A 21,706-nucleotide genomic window follows, 5' to 3' on the forward strand; every position below is an offset into this window, starting at 1 on the left:
AAGCGTAGCATGGAATCCCTCACTGCCAGTGAATGCTGAAAGGCTGTATTTCTTTCTTTTTTTTTTTTTAACGTTTATTTATTTTTGAGACAGAGAGAGACAGAGCATGAACGGGGGAGGGGCAGAGAGAGAGGGAGACACAGAATCTGAAGCAGGCTCCAGGCTCTGAGGTGTCAGCACAGAGTCTGACGCGGGGCTCGAACCCACGGACCGTGAGATCGTGACCTGAGCCGAAGTCGGACACTTAACCGACCGAGCCACCCAGGCGCCCCTGAAAGGCTGTATTTCAAGCTGAAGTTCATTCAGACACCACCCCGCCCACCACGAATGAGCCCCTTTTTTGATTGCTTAGAAAGGCTGGAGTGCAGAATGGAATGGCTAATATAATAACATCCTGAAGAAGAATAATTCAGTTGAATGCCATCTACTGGATCGGGCCATTTTATGTAAATTTAATCCCTGAAAAATACTATTCTGCAAACGCTTAATTGGTGACATACATGTGCGAGGCACACAGCTGTTGATGAAAGGACGCTTACTGAGATGGGGTCCTGCCTTCAAGGAGTCCATGGTACGTGGGGGCATCTGGTGCCTCACAGTCAACTGTAACCTAAGCCAAGAGGAGGGGAGATTTGCTGGGACAAGGCCAGAGAATGTGGCAGAGGGAGCGGGCATGGGAGCCTTGGAAGATGGTAGGGTTTCGACAGGTTGAGCTGGGGAAGAATGTCACCCTAGGATACGGGAACAGTGTGGGTCACGGCACACAGCAGTTACGTGTGTAGTCCCTTCAGTGAGCGGTGGCCACAACACAGCATTAGGTGCACTGGGACAAGTGACCGGGGGAGAAAAGGCTCAAAATACGGCTTGGGAGTGATATCTCCAGGGACCCGAATGCTCCCTAGAGGATGGTAATCAAGAGGCAATAGGGAGCCGTGAAGAACTTAAGCGAGGACTTGGTATGAATTGATTTGTGCTCGGGGTCAGTGACTCTGGACGCAGATGGCTCAATGGATGGGTTTAAAGAAGAGAAGATCGAAGAGGTCTCCTCGGGTTTATACTTGTCTTCTTAATACCTGACTATTTAGACTTTATAGCACATTATACATTAACAGGTAGCAGCTGTGTGTGTCCTTTCTTAGAAGGTGGTCTGCTTCTCTCGACCGACTTATTCCCTCACCCTCTCATTAGGAAGACAATCTCTACAATTACAAGTAGTGTCTTGTATGCAACTGACTTGAGTTTTTCACCCCTTCTAAAGGGAAAGTGTGTGCTGTATAATATTTACCAGTTTGGCTTAAAATTGAAATGTGAGCTTTATTTTAAAATATGTAAACTCTGGGGTGCCTGGGTGGTTCAGTCGGTTGGGCATCTGACTCTCGGTCTTAGGTCATGATCCCAGGGTCATGAGATGGAACCCTGTGTCAGGCTCTGCACTGAGCATGGAGCCAGCTTAAGATTCTCTCTCTCTGTCTCTCTCTCTCTCCCCCTCCTTCTGCCCCTCCCCCACTTGTGTGAACGTGATCTCTCTCTCTCTTTCTCTAAAATAAGATTAGGGGTGCCTGGGTTAGCTCAGTTGGTTAACCATCCAACTTCGGCTCCAGTCACGATCTCGGGGTTCATGGGTTCGAGCCGCGCGTCGGGCTCTGTGCTGACGGCTCGGAGCCTGGAGCCTGCTTCGGATTCTGTCTCTCTGTTCCCTCCTCCGTTTATACTCTCTGTCTCTCCCTGAAAATAAATAAATAAAACATTAAAAAAGGAAAACTGTAAAATTAAAAAAAAATCCAGGTGACGGTACCCAGACTCTGTTCTTTTAAAAAATAAATTTTTTTTAACATTTATTTATTTTTGAGACAGAGAGAGACAGAGCATGAACGGGGGAGGGTCAGAGAGAGGGAGACACAGAATCCGAAACAGGCTCCAGGCCCTGAGCCGTCAGCCCAGAGCCCGACGCGGGGCTTGAACTCACAGACCACGAGATTGTGACCTGGCTGAAGTCGGACGCTCAACCGACTGAGCCACCCAGGCGCCCCCCCAGACCCTGTTCTTTTAGCCCTACTTTTGCTTCCGTCGGCCTCTTTGTCCACTACCAGCAGCCTCGAGCTCGCGTTCTGACGGCTTCAGCCTCCACTGAGGGGAGACCTTCACCTTCTCAGTCCATCCGCAGACGTTCCAGGTCGCTTTTCGTTGAGGACCATGCACATCACTGTGGCCACGGGCTGAGAACATAGCCAGTACCTGTGGTCGGTGGTGGTTGCCGTGGGACGGGGCGCCAAGCCTAGACCTCTGTGGAAGGAACCGCATGAACAGAGTCGTCTCCCAAAGGAAAATCAAGCTGCTATCACCGGTTAAGGAGGAGACGAATTCTAGGCCAGGAAAATAGCAGCTGTACCCCCTTTTGTCCCTCCAGCCGCTTGCCGTGTGCCTGACATCAAGTGCGTAAGGACTCAGTACAGCTCGTGGGATGAATGAAGGACCAGCGTAAGCTGCTGCTTTCTTCCCCACAGAGAAACACAAATCTCACCTGATTCTGATCGGCCCGGTGGTCTCCCGACTCACGTTTTCCGTGACTGTACATTCTGGCTCCAATAGGTTTTTGAATACTTGGCTTCATCTTTGCTACCAATAGAAATTTGAAGATGTTTTTATGAAGACATTTTCCTCTTCAGCTTTTATTACACTTTCATCTTCTCAGGGTCCAGTGAGAGCTTCCCTTGGATTGATATCAAATGAGCATGGCTGTTGGGGCTCTGACATCCACTCCAGGCACTACAATGAACTGATTCACACTTGATCTTCGAAAGACGGTGTGGGAAATGGTTCATTTCAAATACGCACTACTTTACTCAATGATTGCAAAGCTCTTTTGCTGGCCAAGCAAAGAAAAAGAGCACTAGGAATTCTATCACTCACTACTCTGCTTTAATACAGGTGAGATGCACATTTTTCCAGTTCCTAGGGTTTGGTCTTCCTTTTGTTTTGTTTCTTGGGTTTTTTTTTTTTTTTTTGTTTTGTTTTTTTTGTTTTTTTTTTTTTTTGAGAGGGAGAGAAAGTGAGAACCAGCGAGCAGGGGAGGGGCAGAGCTAGAGGAAAAGAGAGAATCCTAAGCAGGTTCCACGCCCAGCGTGGAGCCCAACGTGGAGCCTGATCCCACAACCGTGAGGTCACCACCTGAGCAGAAATCAAGAGTCGGACGCTCAAACGCCAGAGCCACCCAGGCACCCCGTGGGCTTCCACGTTCCTTAGAAAATCTAATACAAGCACGTATAAAAAAAATTCAAACACTACAAAAGGACGTCCCCTGAAAATTAACTCTTCCTTCTAACCCGGATTCACCTTCACGGAGACCACCCCTGGCAATAGCTTTCTGTTAGTCCAGAGATATGCGATATCTACATGTATTTATCATCTCCATAGCTCCCCTTTTCCTTGTTACAAAGTTGGCAAATGCACCTGTTGTGCTCCTTGTGTTGTTGTTTTTTTTTTAACTTATCAGTATGTCTCAGAGAACGTTCTATATTACAACACATAGCTGCACCTTGTTCTTTTTAATGACTGCCTTGATTTCTATACTAACACTGTACCATAGCTTTTGTTTGTTTTTCAGTGCAAAAAGATGTTTCTAAACATTGAGTTAGTTAGGTTATTTATTTTTATTTTAAGAGAGAGAGCATGCAAGCTTGTTTGCACGCATGCAAGTGAGGGAGGGACAGAGAGAGAGAGAGAGAGAGAGAGAATCCCAAGCAGGGATTCAAACCCAACTCGGGGCTCGATCTCATGAACCGTGAGATCATGACCTGAGCTGAAATGGAGAGTCAGACGCTCAACCAGCTCAGCCACCCAGGCTCCCCAAAAAGGTGTTTTTATTAAAGCACAGGGATAGGGCCCATGGGCAGAAAGAACCACCAGGACTATATAACATAACTTTTTAAACACTTAATCTGTTGACGGCCATATAAGTTGTTACAGTCTTTTGATAAAGACTTTCCAATAAAGACTTTCCACTTCAGCGGACACAGTGTTTTTGCCTTTTATTAAAAGGCAAATTAAAAGCTATCACTGGAGAACACCCCAAAGAATAAATAAAAATAAAAACTTTAAAAATTCTAAAGCCACGGTATTGGCATAGTAGCATTTTCTACTGCTGGTAAAGTGCAGAAGGCCTTAGTTTTCCTGGGAAATGGTACCTCTGTCCTCACACTCTATTCCTGCTGGCTCCTGTTGGATGATGAAGGGAGGGGTATTATATTCCTGCCTTTGGTCATTCCCAACCTCAAGTTCTGGAGCCGTGCTGCTCCCCAGAGTAGACCCTGAAATCTCAGATTCAACCGGACTGAAGTCAAGGCATCTCTCGCCACATTCCTGTCTCAGGAGGGGAAGCCTTGGAGCTGCCGCCTCCGTCACATAAAGATTTGGGGGACTTTGACCTCTTCTTGGATACATCTGAGGGTCTCTCTCCTGAGGGCTTATTCAGCCCTTTGCTAACCAATTTATAGATTTTCCTCTACTTTCTATAGGGTTAGTAAGCCCATTGTAAATTGAAAATATGGTAAGTCAAAAATGTATTGAATATACCTAACCCAGAGGACCCTATGGCTTAGCCCAGCTGACCTTGAATGTGCTCAGACACTTACATTAGTCTACACACTTGGGCAAACGATCCCACACAGAGCCTGTCTGATAACACAGTGCTGACGGCCTCATGTGATCGACGGAGAGCTGTGCTGCGGGGAGAACCAGAACGGCCGTGGGGGTGTGGAATGGACGTCAGTGAGTCGGTCGTGGACCCTGTTGACGGCGGGCTGCCTGGAGGCTGCAGCCCCATCGCGGGAGAGGATCGTGCTGAATCTCGCCAGCCCCGGGGAACAGATCCAAACTCAGAATTCAAGCCGTGATTTCTACCGAGGCGTGTCACTTTCGCACCATCGAAGAGTTGAGAATTCATACGTTGAGCCATTATAAGTCGAGGACTGCCTGTGTATATTTAGCAGTGGGGTCCCATCACACACATCTTTTAACTTACAAGAATTCTATCGTGTGTCCCTATCAAAAAGAGAAGGAATTCAAATAATGTGGGGACCGGCCCTGCTAGTCTACCCGGGAGTGTGCCCCCGGGGGGAACAGTACTATTCAGTGTCTGAAGCCAGCACCACCTGTGGGCTGAGAACTTGGGGAAGACCGTGTGAGTGACTGCAAGGCTTTGATCCAAAAAGGGAAACCGTTTCTCCTGGTGGCGGGCAGGAGCGTGGTAATAGAAGAAAGTGAGGAATCCGATAAGCGTAATTCATGAAGAGTTGGAGAATCTGGTAAAAGAATTTTCACCACCGACCACACCAAACCATGCATTGGAACTGTACGTGGTTTTGTATCTGAAGGATTTTCAAGGTTACTGTTGACTGCATGTGAACCGCCCCCCTAACGTGGTTGAACTTCCACCACCCTAACTGTGACCCCGCCATATCTCCTCTGAGCTTCTGGGAGGCTCACAGAGGTAACGAAGCAGCCAAAATTCGCAAGCCAACAAATAAGTGACAAAAATTCAAGCCGAGGCTGCCAGCAAAGCCTAAAGCTGTACGTGGTCTCTGCCCTTTCCCGAATCCTCATGTATAATTCTGTCACCTGACAAAGAGAGTGAGGTTGACTCTGGGCTGACTCACCAACTGGGCTTCCCTGATACTAAAGGACTTCCTGGGATTTTCACTTTTCAAATGAAGACAGCCCCAGGCAAATTGTGGTGGTCAGCCGCCCTGTTTGGATTTCGGAAGGCTCAGAGTCCCGTGATGTGATCACCCTTTCGTTGATCTTTCTATCCTGAATGCTTCCTCTGATACTCTGCGGCTGGACCTGATTCTGAGCCACGGGTCCAGGAATAATGCCTTGAAGGTTAAAACAGAGCCTGTGGATAAAGCAGGTCTGTGAGACTCTTTCGTCTTGAACGGTATTAAAATCAATCCTTTGATAGTTCAGGTAATCACTGAGTGATTCAGGTGCTTTATAAATCTGTGTTTGTGATACTCTAGAAGTTGTGGATTGCAATAAGATGAACGAACCCAGTAGCATCATGTTGCAATACCTTTTGCCATGAGAGGGAAAACAGAAGCCAAGTGGTGGGTAGGAAGCTCTCCAAAGAAGATATACAAATGGCCAATAAGCTCATGATGAGATGTTCAACATCATTAGCCTTCGGGGAAATGCAAAGCCAACCACTATGAGATCCCACCTCACACCCATTGGGACAGCTGTAATACAGACGGTCGAGAACAAGGGTTAGCGAGGATGTGGCGAAATTAGAACTCCCACACCACCAGTGGGAATGTAAAACAGCGCAGCCACCTTCAGAAAATAGTCTGGCGGTTCCTCAAGTCCTTGGACATAGAGCTAGCACGTGACCCAGCGATTCTACTCCCGGATGCATACCCAAGAGAAGTGGAAATATGTCTACACAAAACGTTCATAGCAGCAGCATTCACAACAGCCTAGCCAAAAGGTGGAAACAACCCAAATGCCCATCAGTAACGGAAAAAGAAAATGTGGTTTTTCCATACGATAGAATACTATCAGCCATAGAAGGAAGTGGAATACTGATGAATGCTACAACATGGACGAACCTTGAAATATGATGTTAAAAAATAGAAGTCAGACACAAAAGTTCACATATTGTGCAGGAAATGTCCAGAATAGGCAACTCTAGAAAGATTCATGACTTCCAGTGCCTGGAAGATCGGGGAATTGTGGGGTGATGGCCAAAGAGCGTGGAGTTTCTTTTGGGGGTAGTAAAAATGGTCTACATTTGGTTCTGGTTCTGGTATACAGCACAAGTTTGTGAGTGTACTAAAACCCACTGAGTTGTATATTTAAAACTGGTGAATTTTATGGTATGTGAATTATACTTCAATGAGGCTATAAGAAAGAAAAAAAAAAACTAAGGAAGGAAGGAAAGAAAAAAAGGAGGGAAAAGATGAGAGGTTGTTCAAAGCTTTGCTTCTATCTCAAGGCACAGCCCACGTTGCCAACCTTCTGACCTTCAAGGAGGTTAAGTCTAACTCAAACTCAGCAAATTCCTCTGTCATCAGCCCCTCCCTCCACGTTCGACTGGAAAGATCTAGGGATTTTAAGCCTCTTTTACTATAAGTAAAAGTAAGTGATCAGATCACCACCCTCCTACCACAGACAATAAAAGGGCTAGAAAGGACTCCTGTTTGTTGGGCTTTGACCATTTTCCAGAATTGAGGTTGAATCTATAGGAATCAATTTAAAGAACTATAATTATCCTGGCCAATAGGAGGGAGAGTTCATTTATGATTTTAAACTAATAGTCTATTCCCTGTGCCCTGGAAGCTAGCTAGCATGGAGAGAAATCCCTCCCTAAAATGCTCTGGTGCCAGTTTTTGAAAAAAAAAAAAAAGTCAAAATTCTTCCTTTGGACTCAACTGATAAGAAATTTCTGATTATTCAGCCTGGACAATAACATGAGACAGAACTGCAAAAACACTGTCTCCAATTTGCGAAGCAAATTGACATTAGGAGCACACCTTCAAGGATTCATTAACCCTACGTAAGAGAAACCGTTGTTCCTGAAGTCCGCCAGATGAACGTGTGTGAACGAAGCTAGTACGTACGAGGGCCCCTTCCCTAGCCACGTCTCTGCACGGAAGCATAACTCAGGAGCTGGGCATTAGTGCTCTCTGTTGGAGGTATTTGAAAAGAATTATAAAACCATTTCTTTCAAAGCAACAAACAAGAAAATAGCTAGAGTCTCTAAAACCATTAAAGTTCCTCTTTTCACTTATGCAGAATGACTTTTCTCCTGCTAACTCCAAGGTTAATGAGCACTATTCTGTGTAATCAGTTTTTAAATTTTTTTTTTCAATGTTTATTTATTTTTGGGACAGAGAGAGACAGAGCATGAACGGGGGAGGGGCAGAGAGAGAGGGAGACACAGAATCGGAAACAGGCTCCAGGCTCTGAGCCATCAGCCCAGAGCCCGACGCGGGGCTCCAACTCACGGACCGCGAGATCGTGACCTGGCTGAAGTCGGACGCCTAACCGACTGCGCCACCCAGGCGCCCCTGTAATCAGTTTTTAAAGACAGATTTCAGGGGCGCCTGGGTGGCTCAGTCGGTTGAGCGGCCGACTTCGGCTCAAGTCACGATCTCACAGTCTGTGAGTTCGAGCCCCGCGTCGGACTCTGTGGTGACTGCTCACAGCCTGGAGCCTGTTTCAGATTCTGTGTCTCCCTCTCTCTGACCCTCCCGTGTTCATGCTCTGTCTCTCTCTGTCTCTCTCTGTCTCAAAAATAAATAAACGTTAAAAAAAATTTTTTTAAATAAAAATAAAGACAGATTTCATGCACAGTCATGGGTGGGGTTGCATGCATCGTTGTTGGATGGCCTGTGGGCCACACTCCGGGTTTGAATCCTAGCTCAGCCGTTGACTTAGGTACTTAACCTCTTTATGTCTCATTTCCTCTTCTATAAAACACGCGAAGCAATATTACATGCTTCTTGTTGTGTAGGTTAGGTAAGTAAGTTAATATATTTAAAGCACTTAGAACCGTGTCGAGTGCTCTGTGCACTGGCTCCATTGTCATGACTTAGCCAACCAGGCACTGGGCCTAAAACAACAAATTAATCTTAACAGCTCAACCTCACTTTGCTGCACCACCCTGGGAATCTGTATTTGTCGAGAGAGCCCAGTCGTTAGACCGCGGGTGGGTTAAGCTAACGCTTTTCAGCAGAATTCTAATATGAAGGAAAGGGTCTGTGGCCGCACGGATTAAGGAATAGAGTGAATAATGAGGACTAAGTGGGAAAATATGTTTTTTAGGCAGGGAAAAGTCTACAGAATCCCGTAGATGACTTTTTTTCTGAAGGTACCTATAAGAACATTCAGAATTATTTTGAGAGCCCTTATGGCCATCATTTTTTGGAATGTTTGTGTCTTATGTGAATATACTTCCTAAGTCAACAGGCATGTAATGTGACACATGAGTTAAAATAATTGCTTCCTATTAAAATAGCATCTTAGGGGACGCCTGGGTGGCTCAGTCGGTTAAGTGTCCGACTTTGGCTCAGGTCACGATCTCACGGTTCATGAGTTTGAGCCCTGCATCGGGCTCTGTGCTGACAAGTCAGAGCCTGGAGCCTGCTTCGGATTCTGTGTCTCCCCCTCTCTCTCTGCCCCTGCCCTGCTTGTGCTCTCTCTTTCTCTCTCACAGACAAATAAATAAACATTAAAAAAAAAAAGTGAGTAGTGAGTATGGACAGAAAGCACATTTAAGAATTCATTTAAACGATCTTAAAATGATCTCACTTTGTCAAGGCCGTCTTCGCACCTCATGATGCGGTAACGCCTCAGGAGGGAAGGGGGTTGCAGGTGTCACAGCTTTGGGAGTGTTCTCTCAGGTGGGCTCCTGGGCCTTTGACACGTCCCCCTTCCTTTTTCTTTTTGTGGCTTTCTTCTTGTTTTAGTCTGGTAGCGCTTCCTTGCTTTCTGGTGCCTAGCCTCATTTTGTATTCTTCCTGCCCCAGACCCGACCTCTTCTCCACGGAAGGCTGGCTCCTTTCATGGGAGAATGACATTTAGAAACCAAGGTCGGGGCACTAGGAGGGCTGATTGCTACTGTACACGTCGGTGCCTTGAGACTCTCTCAGTGGCCAGAGCGAGGAAATAGAAGCATACATACTAACACATTTGTACACACACATCTACATTTCCATATCTACTGATGTGTATATCCGTGAAAACCCCATGAACTCACACTGGTGTCTCTGTGTCCCACCCAACACTACCAGGTTCATTCTAGCTTTGCCCTGTCCTCCATCGGTCATCTTTTTCTCACTGGCTGAGAAGGCCGGTTCTCGTTACCTGCAATGTATTTATTTTTTGTCGAAGCCTAATACACATATCAAATAGCTTCAGAATTGCTCCCCCATATTCCCGTGGTAAACAAACTTACTAAGTAGACAACCGTTACCTGTATTCAGTTCCTTCTGTCTTAGCGTACAGGAGCCAGTCAAAATACTGTGTTCTAATGTAACTTAGGTTAGTTCTTTTCTTTACCACTTTCCTCGGTATAGTCATGTTATTCGTATTTATGCTTGTTTTTTTTTTTTTACCATTTGTATTCCATTTTGGATTCTCCACACACTTTTTTTTTTTTTTTAAGTTCACGTTCAGTAAAATTTACTCTTTGTAGTAGACAGATCTGTAGGTTTGACAAGCGCATAATCAGGTGTCTACCTCCACGGTCATGGTATGGAATAGTCAGAACAGTTCCGTCACCTTCCAAATCCCCATTGCTTCTCTTCAGAAATCAAACCCTTCCCCCAACCTCAGTCTCTGGCAACCACTGATCTGTGTTCTAGCCATGTAGTTTTCTCTTTTACAAAATGTCTTTTTAATTGTTTTTTTTTATTTGAGAGAGAGAGAGAGAGTAGGGGGAGGGGCAGAGGGAGAGAGAGAGAGAGAGAGAGAGAGAGAGAATCTCAAGCAGGCCCCACACTCAGTGCAGAGTCGGACATGGGGCTTGATCCCATGACCCTAGGATCATGACCTGAGCCGAAATCAAGAGTCAGACGTTCAACCTACTCAACCACCAGGCACCCCTAGAAAATGCCTCATAAGTAGAATATAGCCTTTTGGAGCTGGCTTTTTTCAGGTAGCAAAACGCTTTTGAGATTCTCACATGTTGTGTGAGTCAACAATTTCTTCCCTTGTTACTGCTGAGTACTACCCCATTGTATGGGTGTACCAGTAAGACTTGGTCTGTCTCCACCCGCCCATTTATCCATCCACCATTAGAAAGGCGTCTAAATTGTTTTTAGTTTGGGGTCATTATGAATAAACTTACTATAAACACGCATGTACAACTTGTGTGAATGTAAGTTTGAATGTTTTCTTAGGTAAAGTTTTAGGAATGAGATTGTTGGATCTATGGTTAGTATGTGAAGATCCAGCTTTCTTTTTAATAACAATCTTGTTGAGGTATAATTTACATAGCGTCAAATGTATGATTAAAAGTTACTAGCACGTCTATTTGTAATATATGCGTGTATTAAATCTCGTTGACCGCCTAACGCTTATACAATGTTATTTGTCAGTTATGTCTCAATGAAACAACAAAACAAGCTAACAACACCTCATTGAGTTACATGCTTAAAAAATGTCATTATGGGGGCGCCTGGGTGGCTCAGTTGGTTAAGCGGCCGACTTCAGCTCAGGTCATGATCTGGCGGTCTGTGAGTTCGAGCCCTGCGTCGGGCTCTGTGCCAACAGCTCAGAGCCTGGAGCCTGTTTCGGATTCTGTGTCTCCCTCTCTCTGACCCTCCCCTGTTCATGCTCTGTCTCTCCCTGTCTCAAAAATAAATAAATGTTAAAAAAAAAATTTTTTTTTTTAATGTCATTATGGGGCACCTGGGTGGCTAAGTTGGCTAGGTGTCTGACTTTGGCCTAGGTCATGATCTCACAGTTCATGGGTGCAAGCCCTACACAGGGCTCCCTGCTGTCAGCGCAGAGCCCACTTCAGATCTTCTGTTCTCCTCTCTCTCTGCCCCACCCCCTCATATGGTCTCCTCCCCCTCCAAAAAAAAATGTTATTAGTACCATCACAGAGTCAGGCAACCATCACCACTATGCAATTTTAGGACATTTTCATGGGCCCACAAAGAACCCACATTCCCATCCGCAGTCACTTCCAGTCCCCACGCCCCCCAGCTCTTGGCCAGCAGTAATGTACCTTCTGCTTCTATGGGTTGTCCGTTCTGGACGTTTCATACACATGGAATAATACAGTGTGTCACCTCTTATAATTTGTTTCTTTCACTCAGCATTATGTTTTCAAGTGTCATCTATGTCATAACAGATATCAGCACTTCTTTTTTTGAATGGCCAAATGGTACGCCATTATATGGATGGACCACGTTTTGTTTACCACTCATCATCTGCCGATGGACATTTGGATTATTTCCATTTTTTTGGCTCTTATGAGTAATGTTGCTGTGAATATTTATGTACAAGTTTTTGGGTGGATATTTGTTTTCACTTCTCTCGGGAATATAACTAGCAGAGGAATTGCTGAGTCATGTACTAACCATTTGAGGAAATGGCAGACTGTTTTCTAAAGCGACTACACCACTCTACGGTCACACTAGCAATGGGTGAGGGTTCCAGTTACCCCATTGCCTTGCCAACACTTGTTATTGTCTTTTTTATTATAGTCATCTTAAAAAAAATTTTTTTTTTCAACGTTTATTTATTTTTAGGACAGAGAGAGACAGAGCATGAACGGGCGAGGGGCAGAGAGAGAGGGAGACACAGAAACGGAAACAGGCTCCAGGCTCCGAGCCATCAGCCCAGAGCCCGATGCGGGGCACGAACTCACGGACCGCGAGATCGTGACCTGGCTGAAGTTGGACGCTTAACCGACTACGCCACCCAGGCACCCCAAAAAAATTTTTTTAATGTTTTATTTATTTTTAAGACAGAGAGAGACAGAGCATGAGCAGGGGAGGGGCAGAGAGAGGGGGAGACACAGAAGCCAAAGCAGGCTCCAGGCTCTGAGCCGTCAGCCCAGAGCCCAACAGGGGCTCGAACTCACGACCTGTGAGATCGTGACCTAAGCCGAAGTCGGATGCTCCACGGACTGAGCCACCCGGGTGACCCTTATTATAGTCATCTTAATATGGAGTGGTATCTTACTGTGTTTGGTGACACAGTTTTTTTTTTTTTCTCCATTTAAAAAATTTTAATTGAAGTGTAGTTGTCGTATAGTATTACATTGGTTTCGGGTGATTTGACAATTATGTACATTACACAATGCTCACCGCAGTAAGTGTAGTTCCCATCTGTCACCGTGCAAAGTTATTACAACATTATTGGCTACATTCCCTATGCTCTACTTCTCATCCCTTGACTTATTTATTTTATAACCAGAAGTGTGTACCTCCTAATTCCCTTCACCTATTTCACCCATCACCCCACCCCCATGATACACTGTTTCACAAAATTGAAGCATAGTTCACAAACAATGTTACATTAGTTTCAGGGGTACAGCATAGCGATTCACCAAGTTTATCCTTTCTGCTCTGCTCGTAAGCATAGCTACCATCTGTCACCACACTGGCCTTGACTCTATTGCCTGTGCTGTGCCTTTTATTCCCATGACTGGTTCATCCTGTAACTGGAAACCTGTGTCTCCCACACCCCTTCACTTGTTTTGCCCGACCACCTCCACCCCCCTTCCCTCTGGCGGTCATTAGTTGGATCTGTGTATCCACGAGCCTGTTTCTGCTCTCTGTTTGTTTTGTTTTTTAGATTCCACATCTAAGTGAAAGCATATGGTGTTCGTCTTTCTCATTCGTGTGTGTGTGTGTGTGTGTGTGTCCCACATCTTTATCCATTCATCTATGGATGGGTGCTTGAGTTACTACCCTGTTTTGGCTATTGTACATAATGCAGTAAACGCGGGGGTACGTGTATCTCTTTGAATTAGTGTTTTTGTTTTCTTTGGGTAAATACCCAGTAGTGGAATTGCTGGCTCATATGGTAGTTCTGTATTTCTGCTTTTAATTTTTCGAAGCACTTCCATCCTGTATTCTCCAGCGGCCAGTTTACATTCCTAACAACGGTGCAAGAGGGCTCCTTTTTTCTCCACATCCTCACTGACACTTACTCTTTCCTGTGTTTCGATTCTGGCCATTCTGACAGGTGGGAGGTGGTGTCTCATTGTGGTTTTGATTTGCCTTTCCCTGATGATGGGTGATGTTGAGCATCTCTTTGTGTCTCTGTTTGCCACACAATAGACTTTTGGTTTAAAAAAAAAAAAAAAAAGGAAGGCATGGGATTAAAATAAAGAGCCACCAACTTTGAAATCCTTCAAAATGCACAAAAAGTCTCTTCGACTCATTGCAGTTCACAGCTTTTTCACCTTCTCGAACTAATCTGACCCTCCTCAAGCCCCAGCATTCAAGTGAAGAAAAGAGTGATTTTGGGGTTTACGCATTGTATAAAAATATTATCTTCTGCTTTAAAATTCCACATGTAGCAAATTTCAGGTGCATTATTGACTGACTAGGTTTTCTCTTGGGTGCCCAACCGGAGGCCTGGCCTGGGAACCTGGACACAATATGTAACATTGTGTCTGTTCAAAACCATTCAAAGTTCCAAACCACTGAGTAATAAGTAAAATGTGGCATAGAATCCTTAGTAAACCAGGAACTCTCTGAGGTTAGTCTTTGGGTGAGGATACAAACCAGATGTTATCTTGAAAGTGCCAAAGCAGCCCCCATGCTTTCGCCTATGGAAACCAAGAATTGGCTGAAGTCATAGTTTAAGCCCCTTTCTCCACCATGGATCCCGTTCTGGTGGCAGGGTGGGAGAGCCAAGCTGTGACTTTCCACCAGCCCAGCTCCTCGACTGTTCCAAGGGACAGAGTCAGAGCTCTAAGCTGAAAGGGGACACAGCATGTATTTCTCAAAGCAGAACTGATCCAGAATCCTTCCTAAGTTAACTTTAGAGATCATGGCTACAGATTAAAGGGACACCATTTCCCTGTCTGCCAGATCACTTTCTTTTCTGGTCATGACAACTAGGAATCAGAATCACATTAGCCATTCACGTGGACTCTTGTGCTAAAGGAACACATTTGGGATATTACGCAGAACCAAGACCCCCGTGTCCAGCATTCCTGGCTGGCAAAGGAAAGATGCTCCTTTTCGAAAGCTAGGCAGCAAAATCTCTCACATACGTCAGAGATTACAACGTCTCAGTATTTTTGCAGAATAGCATGACTCTATAGACGTCATCACTAATGATCTAGTTGGGAACCTAATTAAATCACTGGATGCAAATTATTGGGACGTCAGAGGGAGCATGAGCAGAAGAAACAGGTGTCATTTGTAATAACATATTGTAATAAAATAAAATGAGCAGAATTAAAGCCAAGTGAGAAGGGGCAGAAACATTTCGCACAGAATTGTCTTTAAAACCACACCTCAAAGGAAGCATAGGTGTGATATGTTCTGTAATAAACTATTGTTGACTATAAACTGCGGTCAGTAACTTAGGCTACCGTTGGCTGTGGCTACCTGTACGATGACCTGAAAATGCCACCAATTTTTCATATTTCGGAAGATCTTCAGATTTGGGGTGGGATTCAAGTCATTTCTATTTTACACCTTTAAAATTGTGAAATAAGCTTGGAGATTATAATAGAATTTTCTACCAAGCTTGAAACCCCGAATTGTCACAAATGTAGAGGCAATTCTCTCTCTTTTTTTTTTTTTAACGTTTATTTATTTTCGAGACAGAGAGAGACAGAGCATGACTGGGGGAGGGTCATAGAGAGAGAGAGACAGACAGAATCTGAAACAGGCTCCAGGCCCCAAGCTGTCAGCACAGAGCCCGACGCGGGGCCCAAACCCACGGGCCACGAGATCATGACCTGAGCTGAGGCCGGACGCTTAACCGACTGAGCCACCCAGGCGCCTCAACTCTCTCTTTTTTTTTTTAGGTTTATTTATCTACTTTGAGAGAGAGAGAGCGCGTGCATGTGCAAACAAGTGGGGAAGGGGCCGAGACAGAGAGGGAGAGAGCATCCCAAGCAGGCTCTACACCGTCAGCATGGAGCCCCGATGCAGGACTCAAACCCTTGAACCGTGAGATCATGACCCGAGCTGAGGTCGGATGCTTCATCAACTGAGCCACCCAGGCACCCCAAATGTAAAGGCAATTCTAAATCATCCTGCTCGATTCCATTCAGTTGGTAGATTTATTGAGCCTTGGTTGGTGCCATGCTGGGCATCTCTTGTCCCGTCGTGCAGTTTTCACAGTGGTCCAAAAAAGGTGGTCTTAAATAAGGGAGGCCTATTTTGGTCCCAAGAGAGGCCACCCGACTCAGATTACCTCGAAGTAAGCAAGTGTATTTGTTGGAAGGCTACTCAGGTAACTCACAGGATCACAGGAAGAGCCTCGGCAAGCCGGGGAGTTCTGGGAGACTTGAGGCAGAAACCAAGAGAGAACTTGACACCATGAGGTCTTCTCCCCAACTTTTCGTCCTTCTCTAGGTAAGACTCCTCCATGGGGAAGTAGAATGGCCACTAGGGTTTCTATATGCAGTATGTACTTACTTATCCACAATACCAACCCTTTTTTGCAGCTAAGAGCCCTGTCCAGGCTGACCACTCTTGGACGCAACTGAGCCCCCTCCCAGAAGGACTCCTCAACTGGCCTTTGATTCCATTCTCCGGGCCACTGGCTCTCAAAGTGTGTCTGAATTACATTTGTAAGGGGCGGGCGGAAGGAGTGTAGTTTTATTAAGTACATAAGTTTTTAAAAGTTACTGAATGCAGTGATCCATAGCATTCCTCCAAAACAACAGTGATACAAGGGGATAGGATGGGAAATCCCTTTCATAATCCATGGGGATGTACGTACGTATGCACGAGAGTCAAGAAACCAGAACAGAGGGGCGCCTGGGCTTCTCAGTCGGTTGAGCGTCCGACTTCGGCTCAGGTCATGATCTCACGGCTCATAAGTTCGAGCCCCTCGTCGGGCTCTGGGCTGTCAGCTCAGAGCCTGAAGTCTGCTTGGAATTCTGTGTCTCCCTCTCTCTCTGCCCCTCCCCCAGTCGTGCTCTGTCTCTGTCAAAATGAATAAATGTTTAAAAAAAAAAGACCAGAGATACCATGTGCTAGAGAATAAGCTTGACTACCCCATCAGTTCTTCCCACACTGAAGGTATAACTTGTTATTAACAATTTACATTTTTTACTGTTTATTTTTGACGGGCGGGAGAGAGAGAGAGACAGACAGAGCATGAGCGGGGGAGGGGCAGAGAACGAGGGAGACACAGAATCCAAAGCAGGCTCCAGGCTCCGAGCTGTCAGCACAGAGCCCGACTGGGGGCTCGAACTCACAGACCGCGAGATCATGACCTGAGCCGAAGTTGGACGCTCAACCGACTGAGCCACCCCGGCGCCCCTGTTATTAACAATTTAATAGCAACCCTATACAATTTGGGGGGCGGGGCAGGAAAGAGGGCTTGATAAAATAATTCATTAATTAGTCTGGAAGAGCAAATGAGCAAAAACGTTCCGAGTTATCATTTGTAATTGTGCTGCTTCTCTCAGGATATCGTTGGGGGGGCGTCACAGGGTGTATCGCTCAGTAATTGCCAGGGGAGGCCTCAGCCAGCTCACACCGCGTCCTGGAGAAAGGGCCACACACCAACGGACAAATGGATAAATCATTCATTAATAATGTTAGAAAAACAAATGATACAGCAGGACAATATTTTAAGTATAGATTTCACACCTAATATTTCCCCATTCGGGCCCTCTACCATTCAATCCAAACCAATTCTGGGCTCAGGATGGAAAGCAGAAAACAGAACTAGGTTCTTTTCCTTGTTTTAAAGCCTAAAGCCCTTAGAGAAAGAACAAGAACTCTGAATAAACAAAGCATCTGGAGGGAAAAAGGACCAAGGCCTAATTAAAAACCCTCAACCGAGAATTAGAACCTGCTAAGTGATCTCCCAGGGGAATTCTAAGGGTGGGATTCTGGAATGCGTGTTTCTACAAGCACCCCAGGGGATTTTTGTCTTGGTGACCAGTGGGCTGGATTCCCGGCTCCCGCCCCCAGCTGCAAAGCAGAATGGGCCCCAGGGTGTGACATGTTCTGGAGCAAGCCCCAGCCTGGAGATCTGTAGATTGAGGAGGGAGGGAAGCCCAGGCAGCTGAATGTATAATTTTAAGGCTTTCAGTGCGATTTTAATAGAGCTCGTAAAATCTGTTTCCTTCCCGGTTAACATTGTAAGACATTTTATTCCCAGTGGTGGGATGGTTTTTAAGAGTGTTACCCAAGGTTGTCTCCCCAGCACACCTCTTTCTTCTCTTTCCACTTATTTTCTAAATTTCCTGCAACAAAGTAAAATGTGTGGGTGAGTGGAAGGCCTGTATCCAAGGCAGGGATCTGCACAACTGTGGTTCCTGGACCAGTAGCAGCAACATCATGCGCGAACTCGCCAGAAGTGCAAATTCTGTGTGCTACCCTTGACATCCGAAGTGAGAAACTCTGTGTGGGGCAGGGGGGGGGCGCGGGGGGGGGGTGAGGGGAGGCAGCAGTCTGTAATTTAACACAGGTGATATTGATGCACCTGCCCCTTTGAGAACCAATGATTCTCTTAAAGAGAAACCTTTAAAAACTACGGATGCTGGGGACCCCCCCCCCACCCTGAGTTTGATTTGATTAGTCAAGTGTGTGGTTCCTCAGATGGTTATAATCTACAGTGAAGTGTGAGAACCTTTAGGGCTTCGGATATATATGTTCTTTTTATTTTAGAGAGAGAGTGAGGGAGAGCGAGAGTGCGTGTGTGGGGAGAGGGGCAGAGAGAGAGAGGAAGAGAGAGAGAATCTCAGGCAGGATCTATGCTCTCAGTGCAGAGCTCAGTGCAGGGCCCAATACCATACTCCCGACCCTGGGATCATGACCTGAGCCTAAATCAGGAGCCAGATGCCCAACCGACTGAGACATCCAGGTGCTCTGAGAACCTTGAGGGCTTCAAAAGTACATCCCCCTGTCCAGAGCAGATTTTTCTTCCTTAATCAAAAGTGAAGAGGGGCACCTGGGTGGCTCAGTCGGTTAAGCGTCTGACTTCAGCTCAGGTCATGAACTCGCGGTCTGTGAGTTCGAGCCCCGCGTCGGGCTCTGTGCCGACAGCTCGGAGCCCGGAGCCTGCTTCCGATTCTGTGTCTCCCTCTCTCTCTGCCCCTCCCCCGTTCATGCTCTGTCTCTCTCTGTCCCAAAAATAAACAAACGTTAAAAAAAAAAGGTGAAGAAAAGAAAAAAACAAGTATGTGTGTGTGTGGTGGGGGAGGGGGGTGTAATTAAGAAAATAGAGGGATTTCAAGGTTCGAGCATAAGTTTGTTTTAGCGGTACATATAACAATTTTGGCCAATATTTATGATTTTTTAATATTTTTTTATTTATTCATTTTTAGGGAGAGAGGTGAGCACGGGAGGGGCAAAGAGAGGGAGAGAAGGAGAATCCCAAGCGGGCTCCCAGCTGTCAGCGTGGAGCCCAATGAGGGGCTCAAACTCCCAAACCGTGAAATCATGACCTGAGTGGAAATCAAGAGTCAGGCTGTTAACCACCCAGGTGCCCCCAGTATTTATGATTTTTGTTATAAAGGGACCGTTGCCCCACTTTTCTTTGGAGATTGATTTCTCCTATGATTGTAGCTGCATTTTTAGTATTGAAAACATGATGATTGAAAATATTATATAAAGATCAGGAAATGAATTTGATAACATTTGAAATGAATTTGAATTTTATTCTTTTTTTAAAGTTTACTTATTTATTTTGAGAGAGAGAGAGAGCAAGCAGGGGAGGGGCAGAGAGAGAGGGAGAGAGAGAGACTCTTAAGCAGGCTCCGCACTATCAATGAACTGTGAGATCGTGACCTGGGCGGAAATCAAGAGTCAGATGCTTAACCGACTGAGCCAGCCAGGTACCCCTTGAATTTTCTTCTTTACTGCAGCATCTAAAGACATTTGAAAAATAGCAATGTATGTGTAGAACCAGTCCTTTTTCAGAAAATGCTTAGTATCCATAAAAACTCTCTTATAATACTGTAAGGAAGCCTGATGCCTATAAGTTAGGATTTTTGTATCTTTATCTAAGAGAGATGGGAGCACCTGGCTGGCTAAGTCAGAGAGACGTGTGACTCTTGATCTTTGGTTTTTGAGTTGGAGCCCCATGGTAGGTGTAGAGATTACTAAAAAAATAAATAAGTAAACTTAAAAATAAATTAAAAAAATAAAAGATAGAGAGTGAGAGAATATGTTGATTTTTTTTTTTTTTTTTTTTTTTTTTTTTTTTTTTTTTTTTTTACTGCTTAGCTTTACATGATGTGGCTGTCCAAATTTATAAAGTCCTTACAGAAGGTTTAGGACACACTAGTAAATTAAATTATGCTCAACATATTATATTCCAGTTATTTGCAGATTAACTGTACATTTATTCGCTAATCACTATAATATTTATTATATCACCACATTTCTTAGTTGTGTTGGAAAAGAGTACTTACTGTGTCTCCATAGAAGTGATTTCTAAATGGAAAACTTCCATCCTTTCATAATTAGAGACAGACTTCTAACAGTGTAACTAATTTCTCTGAATATGTCATCTTTTGTGATTTTTTTAAACTTTTTTAAATGTTCATTTGTGAAAGAGAGAGAGAGAGAGCGAGCAGGGGAGGGGCAGAGAGAGAGGGAGACACAGAACCTGAAGCAGGCTGCAGGCTCTGAGCTGTCCGCACAGAGCCCGACAAGGGGCTCGAACTTCCGAACTGAGATCATGACCTGAGCTGAAGTCAGACGCTTAACCGACTGAGCCACCCAGGCACCTGGTGTGATATTTTCTTAATTTTTGGCCAGATATCACAATCTCCACTTCTTTCTTTTTGTCGTTTCTTTTTTCTTTCTTCCTTCTCTCCTTCATTCCTTTATGTCTTAAAGTTTAGCTAAGTTTCGTTGGACGTGTTTCTAATCAGTTAAAGTCTAAGGTACGTAATTTGTTAATGAGATAGTCAATAGTTACATAATGTAAGTTCAGTTGAAAATTTTTCTGATAATCTAAAGCCTCTAAGTGACATGGCTTACATTATCTTCTACCTTGCTAAACACGTTTTAAAATAAATGGTTGGAGACTGAAAACTCGGCCAGTTACCAAGTGTAACTTGTTTCCGCTGAATTTTGGAGTGAATTTCCCTAAATACCCTAAGTGTTTCTATTTTGCATAATGTGTGTGTGTGTGTGTGTGTGTGTGCTTATAAAGTGTATTTCTTTTACCACCAATACAAAGAGTAGACGCTTTGGACCAGATTCCACCTGAGACATGGAGGAAAGACTGTCCCTTTTGCCTGGGGGTGGGGGCTTTTCCTCTGTGGGCAGGTTCTTGGTGGGTGAGTCCGTGATGCCGTGTGCTCTGGCTGGCTGCAGCTTTGCTCTGCTCTGCTTGGGTCTTTAGCAAAGGCTGGGGCACGTCTGGAAGGAGGCCAGGGAACGGCGGGGTGTTCCGTGCGGCGGGGACATCAGCCTGGTGACAGATCACCCGTCTACCTGGCTTTCTCGTATCCTTGAAACTCAAGTTAAATTATCACCACCCATGAGATTCTCTTCATAGTCCAGCGGTCATGGCATGTCGGAGGGTTCTTTCCCTGTTACTCTGACTATGCCTTTATGCCAGCACTTACCGCGTTCCCTTGGAATTGTTTGTGTACATATCCATCTCCCTCGCCAGACCGTGGACTCTCAGGACAGTGACTTTTCATCCCCGGACACAGGAAGTATCCGGTAATGACTAATGAGCTGCTGGATTGCACTTGGCACACGTCCTGTCTTACAGCCTTCTGCTCCCCTTTTTTTTTTTTTCTTTTAAGAGAGAGAGAGCACGAGCAGGAGAGAGGGGCAGAGGGAGAGAGACTGAGAATCTTAAGCAGGCTCCATGCTCAGCACGGAGCCCGACGTGGGGCTCGGTTCCACGACCCTGGGACCATGACCTGAGCCGAAATCAAGAGTCAGGTGGATGCTCATCCGACTGAGCCACCCAGGTGTCCCAGGGCACTTAATGCGGTTTATAAAATCCCAAACTGGACTTTGTTAGAGATGCCTGCTGAGAGCGGTTTCTGGAACTCCTATCAGCAGAACCA

This window comes from Prionailurus bengalensis, chromosome D2, assembly GCF_016509475.1.
Source record: "Prionailurus bengalensis isolate Pbe53 chromosome D2, Fcat_Pben_1.1_paternal_pri, whole genome shotgun sequence".
NCBI lineage: Eukaryota > Metazoa > Chordata > Mammalia > Carnivora > Felidae > Prionailurus > Prionailurus bengalensis.